The sequence below is a fragment of the Danio rerio genome, chromosome 24 (genome assembly GCF_052040795.2).
Source record: "Danio rerio strain M-AB ecotype USA chromosome 24, GRCz13ab, whole genome shotgun sequence".
In the NCBI taxonomy this organism is placed as follows: domain Eukaryota; kingdom Metazoa; phylum Chordata; class Actinopteri; order Cypriniformes; family Danionidae; genus Danio; species Danio rerio.
In genome coordinates this window covers 39,872,752-39,892,086 of record NC_141044.1, presented here as the reverse complement: position 1 = coordinate 39,892,086, position 19,335 = coordinate 39,872,752, and the positions used below count along the sequence as shown (strand labels likewise).

At 37.2% G+C, this 19,335-nt stretch overlaps 1 protein-coding gene and 1 long non-coding RNA gene across 5 annotated transcripts in view; one reads left to right on the top strand and one right to left on the bottom strand.

Annotated features, from left to right (window-relative positions):
• kcnc3b (potassium voltage-gated channel, Shaw-related subfamily, member 3b) overlaps positions 1–12,426 on the bottom strand; it is a 142,123-nt gene extending 129,697 nt beyond the window's left edge. For all 3 annotated transcript variants that reach the window (XM_087308781.1, XM_087308782.1, XM_087308779.1), the window contains exon 1: positions 11,980–12,426. The gene's annotated coding sequence lies outside the window, so the exon portion shown is untranslated. The remainder of the gene's footprint in view (positions 1–11,979) is intronic.
• Positions 1–18,149, top strand: part of LOC137489270 (uncharacterized) — a 31,474-nt gene extending 13,325 nt beyond the window's left edge. Inside the window, exons 3-4 of one of the 2 annotated variants that reach the window (XR_015525397.1) lie at positions 12,483–13,707; positions 15,256–18,149. This is a non-coding gene — a long non-coding RNA (uncharacterized LOC137489270). Of the gene's footprint in view, positions 1–12,482; positions 14,797–15,255 lie in introns of those variants that run through there. The other variant, XR_015525396.1, reaches the window with a different exon arrangement.
• Positions 18,150–19,335: the final 1,186 nt, after the last annotated feature.

Below are 19,335 nucleotides of genomic sequence, written 5' to 3'. Positions count from 1 at the left end.
ATCGCTTTGTAAGAAAACATCAGAGCTTTGAATTTGATGCGAGCAGCAACTGGCAGCCAGTGCAAACGGATGAGTAGCGGAGTGACATGTGCTCTTTCAGGTTCATTAAAGACCACTTATGCTGCTGCGTTCTGAAACATTTGAAGAGGTTTGATAGAGCTAGCTGGGAGCCCGACTAGTAAAAATGACTTCCAACCAGCCAAAGTGGCTAGTGGAGGTGTCTGCCTAGCCCGCCAGAGCTGAAATCAACCCGCATTTGGCGGGTTGGCAGTTGTTAATGTAAAGCCCTGGTTACCACTGTCTAATGAACAGTACTAGTAGTCTATATCAGGCGTTCTCAATTGGTGTGGCCATGGGACCCACATTTTTACATGGTCTACAAGCTGCGACCCAAATATTTAGGAACTATAATACAATTTTAGGAATTATACTTAATTTGTATTTATTTGTTAACATACACAAGTAGTGACAGATAAATCATAAGAAAATCACCAAGACTTACAAATAAACACTATTTTATTGTTGCCATTTAACAAAATGTATCAAAATATAGAAATATTACAAAGTAAAAACGACAAATACTGTAAGCAGTGGTTTGGGTAAGGAAAAGTTCAGTTACTATGAACCAAACTGAACTGTTAATCAAACATGCTGTATGGTTTCTAAATGTCGTTTTAATTTAGGAGGTTTCATGCTCTCTTGTGAGAGCACCTCACTACTCATGACACACTGAGGCTTTAAGTCTTTTTTGTCGTCAATATATGTAAATCCACACTTTACATATTCAGGGTCGTACTTGCGCTTTGACATATTTATTGCTATAATTAAATAAAATTTCACATGTCAAACGGCATGGTTGTCGTGCAGGCATTTCAAAATAAAAGTCAAAATAAGTAAAAAATTAAACTTTTTTTTTTTGACCACACACTACACGACCCACTGAAAATGTTCCTGTGACCCACTTTTGGGTCATGACCCACAAGTTGAGAAACACTGGTCAATATAATATATAAACACTAGATATACAAAGCAGTAGTATATAACAAGTATCTAATGCAAAAGATAAATGGGGTATCAGTATTTTAAGGTGTATTTGTTACACGTTCCGTGTACTTACAGTAGTTAATACAATTAATTATGCATAATTACATGTGATCAACCATAAACCTATTCTTCTAACCATAACCATACAGTAAGTAGATGGTAATTAATGTGGTAAATAAAGTATCTAATGTTACTCAGGAGTTAAACAAATAGTTGCACTGTAACAAGCACACCCCAAATAGCATGAAAACAGATGTGTATGGGTTTAATGTGAAAATGGCTTGCCATAGCACTAAACGCATCTCTCTGTGATGTGCAAGTGTGTGTGTGTGTGTGTGTGAGACTCTCACATTTTCATTCAGCGACGCTCACAGACTGCAGAGAAGAGCAGACTCCATATTGTCTGCTTCAGCAGCTGTGCAGAAAAGCGGTTTCTTCCTTAAGGGCAAACTACGGTTCTGAGCTACCTGTGAGCACAAATAACAGCTCATTATACTGCAAACAAAAGAGCCACTGGCTGCCGGCGCATCAGACCTCGTTTTGGAAATGCGCTGCTCGCTAAACTGTAAATGAGACATTACAGATGCTGGACTAGAAGGGTTTAAAAGAGAAACGACCTGGCCAGAAAAGGGTGAGATCAAAAACAAAGTGTGGAAATCCGAGAATTCTGTTGAAGACAAATTACTAAAATGATTCATAATGTTGCTGCTCCTTCATTAAGATCAGAACACATCTCAAACTACATTGTCCATGATAAGAGGGGAGTGTATTGTTCCTGGCCAATCGTCTTTCAGAGCCACCAGTCTATGGTATGCTCTTCCAACAGAATTAATCTCATGCACAAACTACAAGATGTTTTCACGCCTGACCAGGAGGTGGTTTGTCGAATCAAATTTGTACACACTGAGTGTTGTGTTTGGTTTTGTGTTTAGTCTGTATGTGATTGAGTCTGTATGTTTTAAATTGGCAATTTCATTTATTTATTTATTATTATCATTATTTTTGGGCGGCACAGTGGTTCAGTGGTTAGCACTGTCACCTCACAGCAAGAAGGTCCCTGGTTCAAGTCCTGGCTGGGCCAGTTGGCATTTCTGTGTGGAGTTTGCATGTTCTCCCCATGTTGCCGTGTGCGGGGTGTGGGGGTGCTTCAATCTCCCCCACATGCGCTGTATAGGTGAATAGAATAAACAAAATTGGCCGTAGTGTATGTGTGTGATTGAGTGTGTATGGATGTTTACCAGAGCTGGGTTGCAGCTGGAAGGGCATCTGCTGCGTAAAACGTATGTTGGATAAGTTGGTGGTTCATTATATTAATTAAGGTTAATATATTTGTGTGCATGTCCCTGTTAAATAAATTAATTTAATACAATTCAAAAGCTTAAAAAGTGAAACTAAGAACATTCTAAGATAAAAAAAACAATGATTATTAGTAAGATGTAAACTTGATATATTTTATAAAAAATATTACATTTAGTTTTCATTAAAGGTGTGTTACAGTTAATTATAATAATGCATTTAATTTTAATAAAATACTTTGATGATAATAATTAAACACTTTTTAAACCTAAAAAAACATCAAATTGACATCAAAAATATGTATATAAATATATATAAATTAATTATTTAAATAAATTTTATTTAATAGTATTAAATATTCTTATTTTTAAATATATAAATGCAAAATAACTAAAAATAAATTTAATCAGAAGAAAAATCAAGAGCTTGACATAGGGAAAAAAAATCAAGAATATTTATAGAATTATATAAATTAATCATTAAAAGGTATTCTATTACATACTATTAAATTTTCTTATTTTTATATAAATAAATAAATGTGAAATAGATAAATATAAATGTAATAAAAATAAAAATCTAGAGCTCTAGATTAATAAAAATCCGAAATCTAAGCCTATTTAAATAGTTTGTGTGGTTGCGAAAGGAACATTCATTTATTTTCCTTCAGCTTACTACCTTATTTATCAGGGGTCGCCACAGCAGAATGAACCAACAACTATTCCAGCATATGTTTTACCCAGCAGATGTCCTTCCAGCTGCAACCCAGTACTGGGAAACTGATAAAGGAACAATAACCAATAATAAATAAAATTGCAAAAATCAAATGCATTTGAATATATATTAAAAACTAAAATGAAGAAGTAAAAAAAAAAAAAATGTGATTAAAAATATTAAGTACCTTCAACGGGAGACTTTTAAATGTACATTCTGCTGTCAGTAGCAAACAGACGCTGTGTATAGGACAGAAATCCAAGCCTACATAACCGCAGAGTGAGAAATGTGAGGAATTACGAGAAATATGACTCGAGGAGGAGGTCAAAGTTGCTAAATGAGGGAAGTGTATCGTCTTCCAGTGAGTGTAACCCCTTCCTCACCTCTGCGTCTGAGAGATCAGCACTTTCACAACTTTCACATCAATTACAGCAGAAAGGAGATTGAGAGAAAGAGAAATGGAGAAACTATTAGCGGTAATAACTGAGATATGACATCATGGAAATGCTAACAGACCCATCTGAACTCACTGGAGTATGTTTTGCCTCTGATAATACTGTACTGTAACACAGGGTAAATACTGTACTTACTGTTAAAGGATATTTAAAGGCACAGTATGTAATTTTCACCACTAGAGGGCGAGTATTTACAACAAACAAAGGCGTAGTTTGATGATGCGATGACTGAGTGGGAAATCATGGGAGTTGTGGTCTTTTAGTATAGTTGTCGAATTTAAGCATGCGAAATTCTGTCGTCCAGTTCTTCTAAAAAGGCGGGAAAAATTGAGACGATTAGACATCGATAAAGCAATCGATTTGCACCATATTTTACATATCTATAAAAAGAGGTGATGTTTTGATTTTCTATTAGTCTCACGCAATTACATGATGCAATTTCACAGATCCGAGTGACGTCATTAACACACAAACACACTACTTAGCTTTTTAAAATTGCTTATTTCTCTAAATCTGAACATTCTTCCAAAGATTTGAGATAACTACATATACAGTTGAAGTCAAAATTATTAACCCTGACTGAGATATAACATCATGGAAATGCTAACAGACCCATCTGAACTCACTGGAGTCCGCTTTGACTCCAATAATACAACTAGAGCCGGATTAGCAGTGTTAGTTACTGCTTAAGTATATTTAAAGGCACAGTATATCATTTTCTCCACTAGAGGGAGTGTATTCACCACAAACAATGGCGCTAAAGTATTACACTCACCATGCGAGTATGAAACAGAATAAATCCATGGTGACACTAGAATTTGAGCATGCGAAATTCTGTTGTCCAGCATTGCGAAAAAGTGCGGGACAAAACAAGATAAATAGACATCGATAAGCGAGTGATTTGCTCCATATTTTACATTTCTCTATACAGAGAGGTCACGTTTTAATCTTCTATTGGTCTCACGCAATCATGATGTAATTTCGCAGATCAGAGGGATGTCATTAACACGCACTAACACACACACACACACACACACACACTGTCGAAGGAAATTTAAAGGCACAGTATGTAATTTTCTCCACTAGAGGGCGAGTATTCACCACAAACAAAGGTGTAGTTTGATGATGCTGTGACTGAGTGTGGAATCATGGAAGTTGTGGTATTGTAGTATAGTTGTCAAATTTGACCATGGGAAATTCTGTCATCCAGTTCTTCTAAAAAGGCGGTATAAAACGAGACAATTAGACATCGATAAAGCAAGCGATTTTCTCCATATTTTACATATCTATAAAAAGAGGTGATGTTTTAATCTTCTATTGGTCTCACGGAATTACGTGATGCAATTTCACAGCTCCAAATGAAGTCATTAACACACAAACACACACTCCTTTAGTAGTAAAAATTGCTTGTTTCTCTAAATCTGAACATTCTTCTAAAGATTTAGGATAACGTAAATACAGTTGAAGTCAAAATTATTAACCCTGACTGAAATATGACATCATGGAAATGCTAACAGACCCATCTGAACTCACTGGAGTCTGCTTTGACTCCAATAATACAACGAGCAGGGTAAGCACTATAGTTACTGTAATTTAAAGGCACAGTATGACATTTTCACCACTAGAGGGAGTGTATTCACCACAAACAAAGGTGTAAATCTAAAAGTATTACACTTATTGTGCTAGTATGAAGCAATCCATGATGACATTAGAATTTGAGCATGCAAAATTCTGTTGTCCAGTGCTACGGAAAAGGGCGGGGTAAAACAAGACAAATAGACATCGATAAGCGAGTGATTCGGTCCATATTTTAAATTTCTGTGAATAAGAGAGGTCACGTTTCCATCTATTGGTCTCACGCAATCACATGATGCTCTTCCGCAGGTCAGAGTGACGTCATTCACATGAACACACACACACACACACACACACACACACACACACTGTCGAAGGAAATTTAAAGGCACAGTATGTAATTTTCTCCACTAGAGGGCGAGTATTCACCACAAACAAAGGTGTAGTTTGATGATGCTGTGACTGATTGTGGAATCATGGAAGTTGTGGTATTGTAGTATAGTTGTCAAATTTGACCATGCGAAATTCTGTCGTCCAGTTCTTCTAAAAAGGCGGATAAAACGAGACAATTAGACATCGATAAAGCAATCGATTTGCACCATATTTTACATATCTATAAAAAGAGGTGATGTTTTAATCTTCTATTGGTCTCACGGAATTAAGTGATGCAATTTCACAGCTCCAAATGACGTCATTAACACACAAACACACACTCCTTTAGTAGTAAAAATTGCTTGTTTCTCTAAATCTGAACATTCTTCTAAAGATTTAGGATAAGGTAAATACAGTTGAAGTCAAAATTATTAACCCTGACTGAAATATGACATCATGGAAATGCTAACAGACCCATCTGAACTCACTGGAGTCTGCTTTGACTCCAATAATACAACGAGCAGGGTAAGCACTATAGTTACTGTAAACGAGTATTTAAAGGCACAGTATGACATTTTCACCACTAGAGGGAGTGTATTCACCACAAACAAAGGTGTAAATCTAAAAGTATTACACTTATTATGCTAGTATGAAGCAATCCATGATGACATTAGAATTTGAGCATGCAAAATTCTGTTGTCCAGTGCTACGGAAAAGGGCGGGGTAAAACAAGACAAATAGACATCGATAAGCGAGTGATTCGGTCCATATTTTAAATTTCTGTGAATAAGAGAGGTCACGTTTCCATCTATTGGTCTCACGCAATCACATGATGCTCTTCCGCAGGTCAGAGTGACGTCATTCACATGAACACACACACACACACACACACACACACACACTGTCGAAGGAAATTTAAAGGCACAGTATGTAATTTTCTCCACTAGAGGGCGAGTATTCACCACAAACAAAGGTGTAGTTTGATGATGCTGTGACTGAGTGTGGAATCATGGAAGTTGTGGTATTGTAGTATAGTTGTCAAATTTGACCATGCGAAATTCTGTCGTCCAGTTCTTCTAAAAAGGCGGATAAAACGAGACAATTAGACATCGATAAAGCAATCGATTTGCACCATATTTTACATATCTATAAAAAGAGGTGATGTTTTAATCTTCTATTGGTCTCACGGAATTAAGTGATGCAATTTCACAGCTCCAAATGACGTCATTAACACACAAACACACACTCCTTTAGTAGTAAAAATTGCTTGTTTCTCTAAATCTGAACATTCTTCTAAAGATTTAGGATAACGTAAATACAGTTGAAGTCAAAATTATTAACCCTGACTGAAATATGACATCACATGAAATATTAACATGAACACACACACACACACACACACACACACACACACACACAGTTAAAGGATATTTAAAGGCACAGTATGTGATTTTCACAACTAAAGGGAGAGTATTCACTACAAACAAAGGCATAGTTTGATGATGCCGTGAATCATAGTCTTCATTACTCCTGCAGAAATCATGTTACTGGATGAGCTAAAGTATTACACTTAACATACTAATATGAAGTAGAGTAAATCCATGGTGACATTAGAATTTAAGCAAGCAAAATTCTGTCATCCAGTGCTGCGAAAAGAGGCAGGATAAAACGAGACGACAGACAATAATAAGGCAAGCGATTGATTTTTAATTTCTGCATACAGAGAGGTCACGTTTTCATCTTCTATTGGTCTCATGCAAGAAACGTTACGCACGAGCTTGAGTTTCCGATCTGCTGCATTCGCATGTGTTTGAATGGAAGTATGGGGTAAAATCTGCAGCGTGACTGCAGTTGAAGCAATTGCTGGTTTATACGAGTGTGACGTTGCATGAAAGCCAGAGGAGCTTTTATTAGGCCACAGTCCACCACTTCAGCTCGCGATCACATGGAGATGGCAGCGCTGTTTATATCAGAATAATACATTTAAGGATTCAGTTATAATGCTGCTCTGTCCAGACTAATAACACACAACACATTTAAAGCCTCACTGCTGTTTCCATGTTAAAACCAAAGCAGAAATCTGTTAACTAGTTAAAATTGGATTAAAAGATTCTTCCTTACATTTGGGATAACGTAAATACATAAGTCAGCAAAATATAATAATAATAATAATAATCCTTACATTTATATAGAGCTTTTCTGCACACTCAATGTGGTTTTACAAATTGGGGGATCTCCTCATCCTTCACCAGTGTGCAGCATCCACCTGGATGACGTGACGACAGCCATATTGCGTTAGACCGCACACCACACTAGCTGATTGGTGGAGAGGAGACGTTGAAGTGATGAAGCTAATTATAATAAGGGGATGGCTAGGAGGCCATAATGGACAGAGGCCAGTGGGCAAATTTGGCCAGGATGCCAGGGTTACACCCCTAATCTTTTTCAAAGGACATCCTGAGATTTTTAATGACCACAGAGTGTCAGGACCTCACGTCTAACACAAAAGATGGGGCTTATTGAGCAGTAGAGTGTCCATCACTATACTGGGGCGTTAGGACCCACACAGATCACATGTTGAGCGCCCCCTCCTGGCCTCACTACTTCAGACAGCAACCTAGCTTTCCCATGTGGTCTCACATCCAGGTACTGACCAGCGCAGCCCAGTGGGCGACCGTTTGAGAGTTTGCTGCCGGCAAATATAATGCTGTTCTAGTGATTTTTGGATAATTGAATGACATATTGTGCCTTTAACTGCTGAAAACAAAAACTTAACCAGCTCACATTGTGATTTCAGACGTGATTTAATTGTCTGAAACTTCCTTTAATCCTAAGCTACAATTAATGGTGTTTGATCACTGGTTTGACAAGTTCACCAACATGGTTTTTGTGGTCAAATTTTCCCTCCGATAAAATTCTGGTGGTCAGAAAATTACAAACAGTTTCCTATAGCAAAACTTCTCTTATATCAAGCATTAATCCAACAACCAATAGGAGAGCTGAATCGGTCTGTTCTCAATCCCACTACCAACTTTTTAAAAAGATAGCCATTCTGCTGATAATAGTTTAGATTTCAGTCACAAAGACAAAACCTCAAGTATAATAATAATAAATACAATGCCTTTTTAGATTTACACCATAACTCTTCACACTGTCCACAAACCAATCAGCCTCTAAATAAAGCTGATATTACTGTAGCAGAGAGTATTTCACTGATACCAGCGAGAACAATGGAGCTACAGTACATCAAGACAGTTTCAAAACGTTGAAAGTAGGAAAAAGATAAAGGGGAAATGAGAAAGAAAGAGTTTTGTGCCAATGAGACCATAATAAATTAAAACATGAAAGTAGACGGAGAAAAGAGAACAGCTCTGAATGGTGTCTGATAAGTTTTGAGGTCAGTACAATTAAAAATAAAATGAGAAATTAATACTTTTATTAAAAAACAATCGCCAGATTATAAAAGATGCCTATTTAAAATGTGTTGAGAATCCTGAAACAAACAGATCATGATTTATACAGCGCTGTATTCAATACTGATCATCAAATATTATTACTGTTCCTAAAATCATCATTTTACAATGATTTTCTGAAGGATTACATGACACGGAAAACTGGAGTAATAATGATGCTTACAAATCAGCTTTAAGATGAAAATAAATACATAAAAATGGGCAGCATGGAGGCTCAGTGGTTAGCACAGTCACCTCGCAGCAAGAAGGTCGCTGGTTTAAGTCCCAGTTGGCGTTTCTGTGTGAAGTTTGCATGTTCTTCCTGTGTGGGTTTCCTCTGGGTGCTTTGGTTTCCCCACCTTCCAAAAATATGCACTATAGGTGAATTGAATAAACTAAACTGGCCGTAGTGTATGTGTGTGAATGGGTGTTTCCCACTACTGGGTTGCAGCTTGACGGGCATCCACTGTGGCGACCCCTGATGAACAGAAACTAAACGGAAGGAAAATTAATGAACAAATAAATAAAAAAAAATATTATTTATTTATCTTTATAAATATCAATTTTCTACATGAACAAATTTAAAAATATATATATTTTATAATGCTCAATTTTGTTATGACATTACTGTTTTAACTCTATTTTTATATAAATATATGCAACTTGTATATTAAAAAAATAACTTTTCTGACCATTCTATCAATTCCGTTTTACTAAACAAAGTAAAACTAAAATATAATATAGTAGAAATAATGGTGATTTTACCAAATAAATACAAATACCTGCTTTGATATTTCAAGTGAAAGTCAAAATTGTGTCAAAAATAATATTCAGCCATCATTCAGAGCAGGGGTTTGGAACTTTTTTTTTTAGCAAATGCATTTTTTTAAAGAGCCATTTGGATGTATACAGTTGAAGTCAGAGTTATTAGTAAATAATATTTTACTAGATATTTTTTAAGACACTTCTATACAGCTTAAAGTGACATTAAAGGCTTAACTGGGTTAATTAGTTTAACTAGGCAGGTTAGGGTAATTAGCCAAGTAAAATTGTGCTTAAAATTGAAAAACTGCTTCAATTCTAGCCAAAATAAAACAAATAAGACTTTCTCCAGAAGAAAAAATATTATCAGACATACTGTGAAAATTTCCTTGCTCTGTTCAACATCATTTGGGAAATAATTAAAAAATAAAAATAAAAATCAAAGGGGGGCTAATAATTCTGACTTCAACTGTATTTCTCAAAATGTCTTTTTAAAAATGCATTTGCAACTGTATTACTATAAATTATTAACAATTATTATAGTTTTACTACTACTACTATCTTATTATTTGTAATATTACGATAAATAATACAGATTTACACAAAACCTTAATTTATGTCCATGCACAACTCAAAAACAAACAAATATGAAGCCTCACATGTTGAGCAAGTCCATGAATGAAGAAAGAACGATTAATCATATTTTTATTTTCACCATCAACACTCATAATAATGTTGTTTGAATTTAAGTTACCATATAAATATAAAGTTATTTGCCCTTTATTGCTGTCGCAATTCACATTTATCCTCATTGCAACCACTGCACATTGGTCGAAACTTCCTTTTATTGTTAACAGAGTTCTTATTCATTGTGCTGTATAAAATTACAATTTAAAGGGAATTGTAATTGTATTTTCGAAAGGAAACTGATTTTCAGTGATGGTTATGGTTTTCAAACTGTAAAATAATTAAAGAAGAGAGCTGGAGAGCCACATATTTTTGGTCAAAGAGCGACATGTGTCTCGTGAGCCATAGTTTCCCTACCACTGATCCAGATCACATTCATTCCGACTTACTGACAAACGCCTATTTCTAAACTCACAGACAAATGTGTACAACCCAATGTTCTGAAAGACTGTGGCAAGATTTAAAGACTTTAAAAAGAGTATTTTTGTCTTGCACTGATGCAAAAATAGAGTCTTTTAAATATCTCATCAAATATTTCATCTGCTACACAACAATATTTCCAGACATGAACTAGTCCTCCTGACATTTACACTGATGCCTTTTTTAAAGTACCACAAAAAACTATTAAAGTGTTATTTTAAACACAAATGAATCTAGTTTAGAGCATCTGAGGAATACATTTTGGCATAACTATACGAATTTAAAGGGACAGTTCACCCCAAAATGAAAATTCTGCCATCATTTACTCTGTCAAAGAAGATATTTTGAGGAATGCTGATAGCTGGCACCCGTTGACCTCCATAGTAGCCATTTTTTCTCATATGGAACTCAATAGGTGCCAAAATCTTTTCTTCTTTTTTTCTCTGTAAGAAGAAAAAAAAACGGTTTAAAACCACACAAAAGATCACAAACGATGAGGTAATTTCCATATTTTGTGTGAACTGCCCCCTTTTTCTTTTTAATCAACAAAGCCTGTCAGATCTTTCAGTTTCTGCTGCAAATCAAACAGACCACTGGTCACCGGGTTCAACATCCATGCACAGCTCTTCAATTATTAACGCCGTAGTATAAAAATAAAACCTGATGCCTTCCATTTTCGCCTTCTTCCCTGCTTTTTTTTTACTTGACGAGTTCACCGTCTCCGTGTCTGCCTGATTACTCATCCCTGCAGGAGAGAGATGACACTAGAGCACTAGACTAGTTATCCATGCTGACTAGTGCTAACAGGTGAAAATCCACATTTTGATCCCCATAAATCAGTATATGCATGGATATATGCTCACATGAAAAGAAATATTGAGTGTACATGTATGTAGTGTGTGTTGTGCATTCACACACACCTGTCTGTGGTCTCCAAAAAAAAACAAAACATGAATGCTGGTGTGAGAATCAATGCATGAAGCACGCAGCAGCGCAAAACAATACTTGTTGCATGTTGAGAAAGTAATGCTCAGCCTGGACTATCAGATTAAACAACACAAAGGAGGAATTAGACAGAGAAAGAGAGTTTATTTAATCACATGACAGAACAATAATGCATGCAACAAACATCGCATACACACACACATATATGCATACACAGACATGTAGTACACTATACAGACATACATCTAGTATATACTCACTTGACCTGGGCTGAGTTCAGATCATATGTTAATCCATCAGAAAAACACGACGCTTTTCTGTGATCACGACATGAATGCTCCAGCTTCCCGCGGGTGTTAATTAAGATAGTAAACAAAAGCATCAACACTAATTTAAACAACACACACACACACACTCTGTAGTATATGTACGTGTGTGTTTGTGTGTCACTTTCGTAGGCAGCTCGCACAAATAAAATTAAATCTCGAACAGGTTTTTTTCCCCCCGCGGAAGGACGGGGAGGATGATGAAGATGACGATGATGGTGGTGGTGCTGATGGTGAGGATATTTCCCGCGTTTTGAAAGCGCTCCTGGATGTCTAAAGCAAGCGGTTCATGTTTCAGACAGACGCCACACACACATTCACACACACGCGAGCGCGCGTACACACACACTCTCACTCACTCGGGGCTCCTGGCGGAACTGCACCTTGCTCATTTATTTATTTATTTCATGTTTTTTCTCTCTCTCTCTCTCTTTCAGATGTCACGCGTGGGCGGTGGGAGGACTCACGCGAGTTCGCGAGGTGATGGTGACGTGGCGCGCGCGCGAACGGAGCTGATGGCGCGTCATACAAAAACAAAAAGGAGATTCTTGAGTATAAACAGCAGAAATACCAAACTAAAGCCCACACTTGATGCTGAGGGTTGTGGGGAATGCCTTTAAAGTACACATGAAATCAAAACTAGCCATATTGATTTTGTTAGATCACATTGCTAGTTTTGTGGTGGACAATTTATCTGTGCATGTCACTGGGAAAAACTAAATAGATTGCCCTTGTAATCTAAATTTAAATCTGAAAATGCACTTCTGGTTTGTTTTCAGCTAAATTCTAAGGCTGCATCCGATATCGCATACATCTATATATTAATATATTGGAATATATTCCATATATTAATAGAAATGTAATCGAAATCGACATAAGAGCCTATAATCGGTCACATTTTTCAAGGTCAATTTTTTCAATTACAGACCGCGTGTGGAGTCATGTTGCATACCTGTCAACATTGGGATGTGAAAATAAGGGATATGCCAGCCTGATCTCACAAGGAAACGTAATTATTTTACGTTTTGTCAGTTTAGTGGCTAATTCGTACGATTTTAAAAAGGAGGCGTGTCACCTAACCCCACCTCTAACCCCGACCGTCATTGGGTGATGAGCAAATCATACTAAATTGTACAAATTAGATCATACAAATTCATACGAATTAAGCCTGGTTTATACTTCTGCGTCAAGTGATCGGCGTGACCCACGGCGCATGCAACGCGCGTAGTTGTGCATTTATACTTCTGCGCTGTCCCTGTCGGTCTGCATTAACACTTCCGAAACACTAGTTGGCAGTGAGGTGTTAATATTCCTCTGTGTTGAGTTTCTTCGCTGCTGTTTTGCTTTTCCTGAACACTTCCGGGATGTACAAGTGGCTCAAACTCGCTCATCTTGAGGCAGGAACCGGCGGACGTGCAACAACTTTAACTATGAGGTAAACACAAAACAAAACTTTCCATCTGGAGCTCCTTCACGGGACTCCACACTTGTAAACAATCACTACATCGGGCTCGCACCATTCACGCAGCTCTTGGTCCCGCCCAGACTCGTCAGCGATACCAAGCCGACCAATCACAGAGCTTGCGCTACACGTCGTTGCAACGTGTAGTTACATTTTTTTGAGAGCTGCACATCAGCGACGCCGACGGCCACGGCGAAGTAGTAGAGATGCGCGGTTGGCGGTTATAGCCGCGGACTCCGCGGATAAACCGCGGATCGGGCGGATGACGTTACGAAAAAATAATATTTTAATTAAATTCGGGCGGGTGTCGGGCGGTTGTACTGTTTTTATAGGCATAGGTGGCGCACCAACAAAAAAGCCTAGGACTGACTTCACAGAATGGGAGGAGGAATCGGATACACTAATTCTGGATGAAGTACAGAAGTATTCCTCTACAAACTTCCGTATAGACGGATCAGCAGAGGAAAATCTACTTTCCTTTTGGAAGAAATAAGGCCAGGCATTCCCACGACTACAGCACCTTTCCAAGAGAATTCTATGCATTTCAGCAACAAGTGCTGCGAGCGAGCGCTCCTTCAGTGCAGCAGGGCGCATTATAGTGGCTATGCAGGCGCTCCCGTCTGAATCCTGACACAGATGCTATTTTATTTCTCCATTGTGCCAAGAAAAAATGAAACTAGACCTAAAGTCAGGCATATTAAACCAATTAGCCTATGTTATTTAGGCTACACATATGTTTAATATAAACCTTTGAGTTCGGTCAGCTGATAATTTTACGTTCATATTGGTTTAGCCTATTCTATTCTAGACATGTTGGCCTCGCTTTTACGTTCCGAGGCTAAGGTTATTTTGCCAGAATTTCTTTGTCGCAACTTTAATGGCGTAGTATTTTGTTATGCTTCAAGTTTGAGGGGAATGGGGATAATCCTCCATGGGTTATTGGGGCACTTGTCATACATGCACTTTAGCCTGGTCAGATTTTATGTTCGCTCAAAGAGGGATGGCATATCTGTTTTTCTAATTTAATTTCTAATTGTGGGGGTGACTGAGCCTACAAGGCTTAGGCACGATATGACGTTTTTATTAAAACTTTTTTTAACTGTTTGCCAAAGCATGCGACTATAGCCTATGCCTACATTAAGATATTTATGTTAATATATTTTTTACTGCCTGTTGTTTCTTTTGGCATATAAAATAGGTATTGTCTGATAGAGATATCAATAAAGGTTCATCTGTGTCGCAGAACTGGTGTTGTTTCCGATTTCTACAAGCTCAATAACATCCACAGCAAAAAATAAAAAATAAAAAAATAGTCGAAAAACTGTGCCTTATTTGTGCATCCTCGTTTCCTTTCCTTGCTTTCTTTCCCGTGTTTCCACCCCACCGGGATAACGGTAAGAGGGAAACACGCAAGGAAAAGACTCTTGGACCGAGGAATCGAATCAAGTGAAAAGACACGTCTTCGTATCTTTAGCGTCACTTCAAAGCGTCTTCAATTGCACATTTGGATTAACTGCATGTCTACATTAAAGTCATTCTCTATTCTATAATGATCAATAAAGAAACATTCATTTTATAATAAAAAGGAATAAGCTATTCAAATAAAGAGCCCAATCAGCAGATGGCGGGCGGTGCGGTTTTAAAAATTGGTCAAAAATGTTAGTGCGGATGGATGGCGGACGGATGATGAATTTTGTCATGCGGTTGCGGATGAAATAATAGCCCATCCGCGCATCTCTACGAAGTAGCATACGCCGGCGTTTGACGCAGAAGTATAAATCAGCCTTTAGCCACTAAGGCAAAAAGTTACGAATTGCCGTGAGATTGCGGTGGAAGTTAACGAGAATTATTTTATATTATTAATAAAATTTCATGAATTGTATTTTATTAACATCTACCCCAACCCTAAAGCCAACTGTAAAAGCAATATAAAAACAGTAGTTGTACTAAGTATTATTTTTGTTATTTAATAAATTACCCAACACATTTAATTTTTTTATGTCTACCCCTACCCTAACCCTAAACCCAACCATCAAAGTACTGTAAAAATATTAATTATTGTTATATAGTGTCACAAAAATTATGCTATATTGATGTGCAAATCCACAGCTGTATCCTATCTACCGGCAGATAGCTCTCTGCAACTCTCACATGGTCGCCCACTGAAGCCAAGCAAGACTGTGCCTGATCAGACCACATGGGAAAGCTAGGTTGCTGCCGGAAGTGGTGTTAGAGAGGCCAGCAGGGGGCACTCAACCTGCGGTCTGTGTGAGTCCTAACATCCCAGTATAGTGAAGTGGACTCTATATTTATGACGTTAAACCGAGGTCCCGACAAATCCCAGGATGTCCTTTGAAAAGAGTAGGGGTTTAATCCCGGCATCCTGGCCAAGTTTGCCCACTGGCCTCTGTCCATCACAGCCTCCTAACCCTCACCATATTAAAATTGGCTTCATCACTCTGTCTCCTCTCCACCAATCAGCTGGTGTGTGGTCTGGTGCAATATGGCTGTCATCCAGGTGGATGCTGCACACTGGTGGTGGCTGAGGAGATTCCCCCAATGTGTAAAGCGCTTTTAGTGTCCAGAAAAGCACTAAATAAATGTAAGGAATTATTATCTAGAATTTACCATTACTTCTGAGGTATTGGGCATGGATAACATACTTAACCACGGCCCTCCAACTGTCAGTTTTGACAACACACAGAAATGGTGAGGAGAAGGAGTCTGTTAGCTTGTAATAACTCTCCCCCTTGTGTGCAGATTCTTGGGTGTTGGTATTGAGTTAAAGGGCACCTATGGTGAAAAATCTCCTTTTCAAGCTATTTGGACAGACATATGTGTATATATAGTCTATAGACCATCATATTGGGGTGATATAAACACACCCAGTCCTTTTTTTAATTTAACAACATTAAAACGGTGGACCAATTAGAGCGGTTTTCAGACCGACTGCAACTTTACGTAGGAGTTGATTGACGGCTGCGCGCATTAACATGTTCCGGTAGTCACGTGTATATGTCAACAACACCAGGCAGACATACGCAAAGCAACCGGGAATAAAAGGTCTGTTCTGTTCGCTAGGATCAGCAATCATCATCAAATGTGATTAAGAGTAAGTTTCACATGTTTAAAGTGTTTTAAAACAGTACACGTGTGTAATTAACTACAGCAATTTACTTCAGCTTAACTTCATCAGCACAGCCGCGTGTCAGAACAATTATAAAAGAAGACGCTTCAATCCCGGTTTGTGGACGTTAAATCGGGTTTATTTTGTACATTAGCATAACAGATATCCACACAGTATTGGAGGTTAGCCTGTATCCTTTCACATTTGAGTGCAAAAACAGTGCTAAGCTAAGCGCGCTCTGCCTGTCTGCCTGCCTGTGTGTGTGTCAGATGTGGTGTGCGTGTGTATGTCTGTGTGTGCGCGCGCGTGAACTTTGTAATGATATTGTGTGTGACTCATCAATGCAACTTCACAATACTGATTAGTAAAGGTTAGTTCTTACTGTAGTATTTCTCACAAACGCTACGTGAGACCTTCTTCCTTTAAGTCTGTCTGTTGTCTGACGCAGCCGAGGGAGGAGATTAGAGCACGCGGGAAGGAGCGTATTAACAGTAGGTGGGAAAGACTCGTCTTAAAGGCGCAGTACGACAAAATCACCCCCTGCTGGAAATCAGTATAAAACAGCATCTTGTAAAAGGTCTAATGAAAAATCTGATGGGTGTTTTGAGCTAAAACTTTATATACACATTCTTGAGACGCAAAAGACTTATATTAAATCTGAAAAAAAGGGGTAACCTAGGTGCCCTTTAAAATGATTCTAAGGGCCCACTCACTTTTGGGGCCCCCAGAGTTAGTATAAGGGGGTCCAACCACCACACCCAAAAAATTATGTCATAGGTCTGAACCAGCCAGAGGCACACCTGGCCCCAAGAATCAGCTGGTATTAACAGTTCTAGCAGGGGTCCAATGTCAAAAATTTACTTTCATTAGGCCCAAAATTGTAAGCAGCGCCCCTGGTGGACATGGTAGAAAACATTGGCAGGCAAATCAATGCAAAGGCAAATGCAGCTTGACTAATGTATTCAGCAGTGAATTTCATTGCTTATGTTTTTATTTTTTCTAGTTCTTTCTAAAATGTAAAAAGGTACAGGGCATTAGTTAATTCAATTAATGTGTTCTATTTGTTTTAAAATTGTAATTAATAAATTAGGAAATTACTAATGGTGACTTTAATGTAATATAGTTTGCTATATTTACTTTTTCAAACTGCCCTCAACCAGATTTGTGTTTGTCCCTACATAGGAAACATCTAGAGATGAGGGCTGCACAGTATTACAAACAACAGACATGGTGATATTTAGTTTTTCTGCAATATATGCTGTGATAGGAATATAAAATCAGAAGATGACAAATGACACTATTTGTAAACAATTTATCATTTTAGATTGATTGGGAGTATTTTGTAGCGGAGTGCATCTGTGTAAAACATAATAATATACGAGCATAAAACTGAACATGAAATAAGTAGCGCTTTATGATTATTGATGGACTCTAACAGTATTGAAATAGAAAAACTCAATAATCAGACGTAAAATCACACTGTAAATCATTAAATAAAATTCATCTGATAAATCTACAAAATCGTATGCAAATGATTTAAATTCACCTTACACTGCAGACACAGACCTTAGAAAAACACATCCGTATAAAATATTTCACTCAATTATAAACTTTGTCAAGTCTATCACTATAATCATAAATCAAATCACTCCATATCCACATTTTAATCTCAATTAAAACAACACTGACAGTTGGATCAGAACTGCATCGTCTCCAGGATAAAAAATATATATATATATATATATATATATATATATATATACAGATGGATAAAACAGAAAAACTCTACAAAAGTGAACGGAAACAACAAAAAATTGTTGTTTTAGAAAATAAATCCATTATTCATTTTTACCTGAATTGCTTTGTTTCAGACACTTCTGTAGTTTCAGTCATTTTTAATAGATCTTCTTTCATCAATGGAAATCCACTGGAAGACAGAAATTAATCATTGACAATATCATTAGAGTTTCCATTAATATTACCTCATATTAAATGATGATGTTAACCTAACCTATAACCAAGCTAAATCTAAACTACATGTTTTTTAAAATACTTTATTTATAGGAAATCAGAAGTACACTTGATTGTCACCTGTTTATTCAACTAAAATTACTGTTCAGTGTGTATAAAACAAATGTATTATGTGGCTTAAATATGCTTTGTGTTTATATCAAATACATATATCTCTGTGTGTGTCTGTGTAAACCAAAATGTAAGAGATACATAACAGCTTTTAATCAAATCACTTACAACAATTGAAAGTCTTAGTTACATCAAGAGGATAAGTCAATCAGTAGATTGACTTATCCTCTCCACTGAGTATCTCCTCAGTTTTAAGAGCTTTATGACAAACAATCGGTGACTTCTAGCTAATTAAACAGATCTACTGAATTAGTTTTCTCTCATAACATTAAGAGTAAGCAGTTCATTACTGTTACATTTACACAAGTGCATAAATCTTTCAGGTCACTGCCCTCTAGTGGCTGAATAGACAGACAACTCTGAATTCTCTGTACTTTTGAGTCCTAAATATAAAAACAAATAGGGAATCCTCACACTGACACTTACTAAAACAACCAATGAAAACAACAGAACATTTGTTTGTTTTTTAATACAACAATAAAGGAGAACAGCTCGCTCAATTTCTCTCTCACTTCAAATGTGCAAAACCAAAAAGATTTAAGACGAAAATTCTTAATTT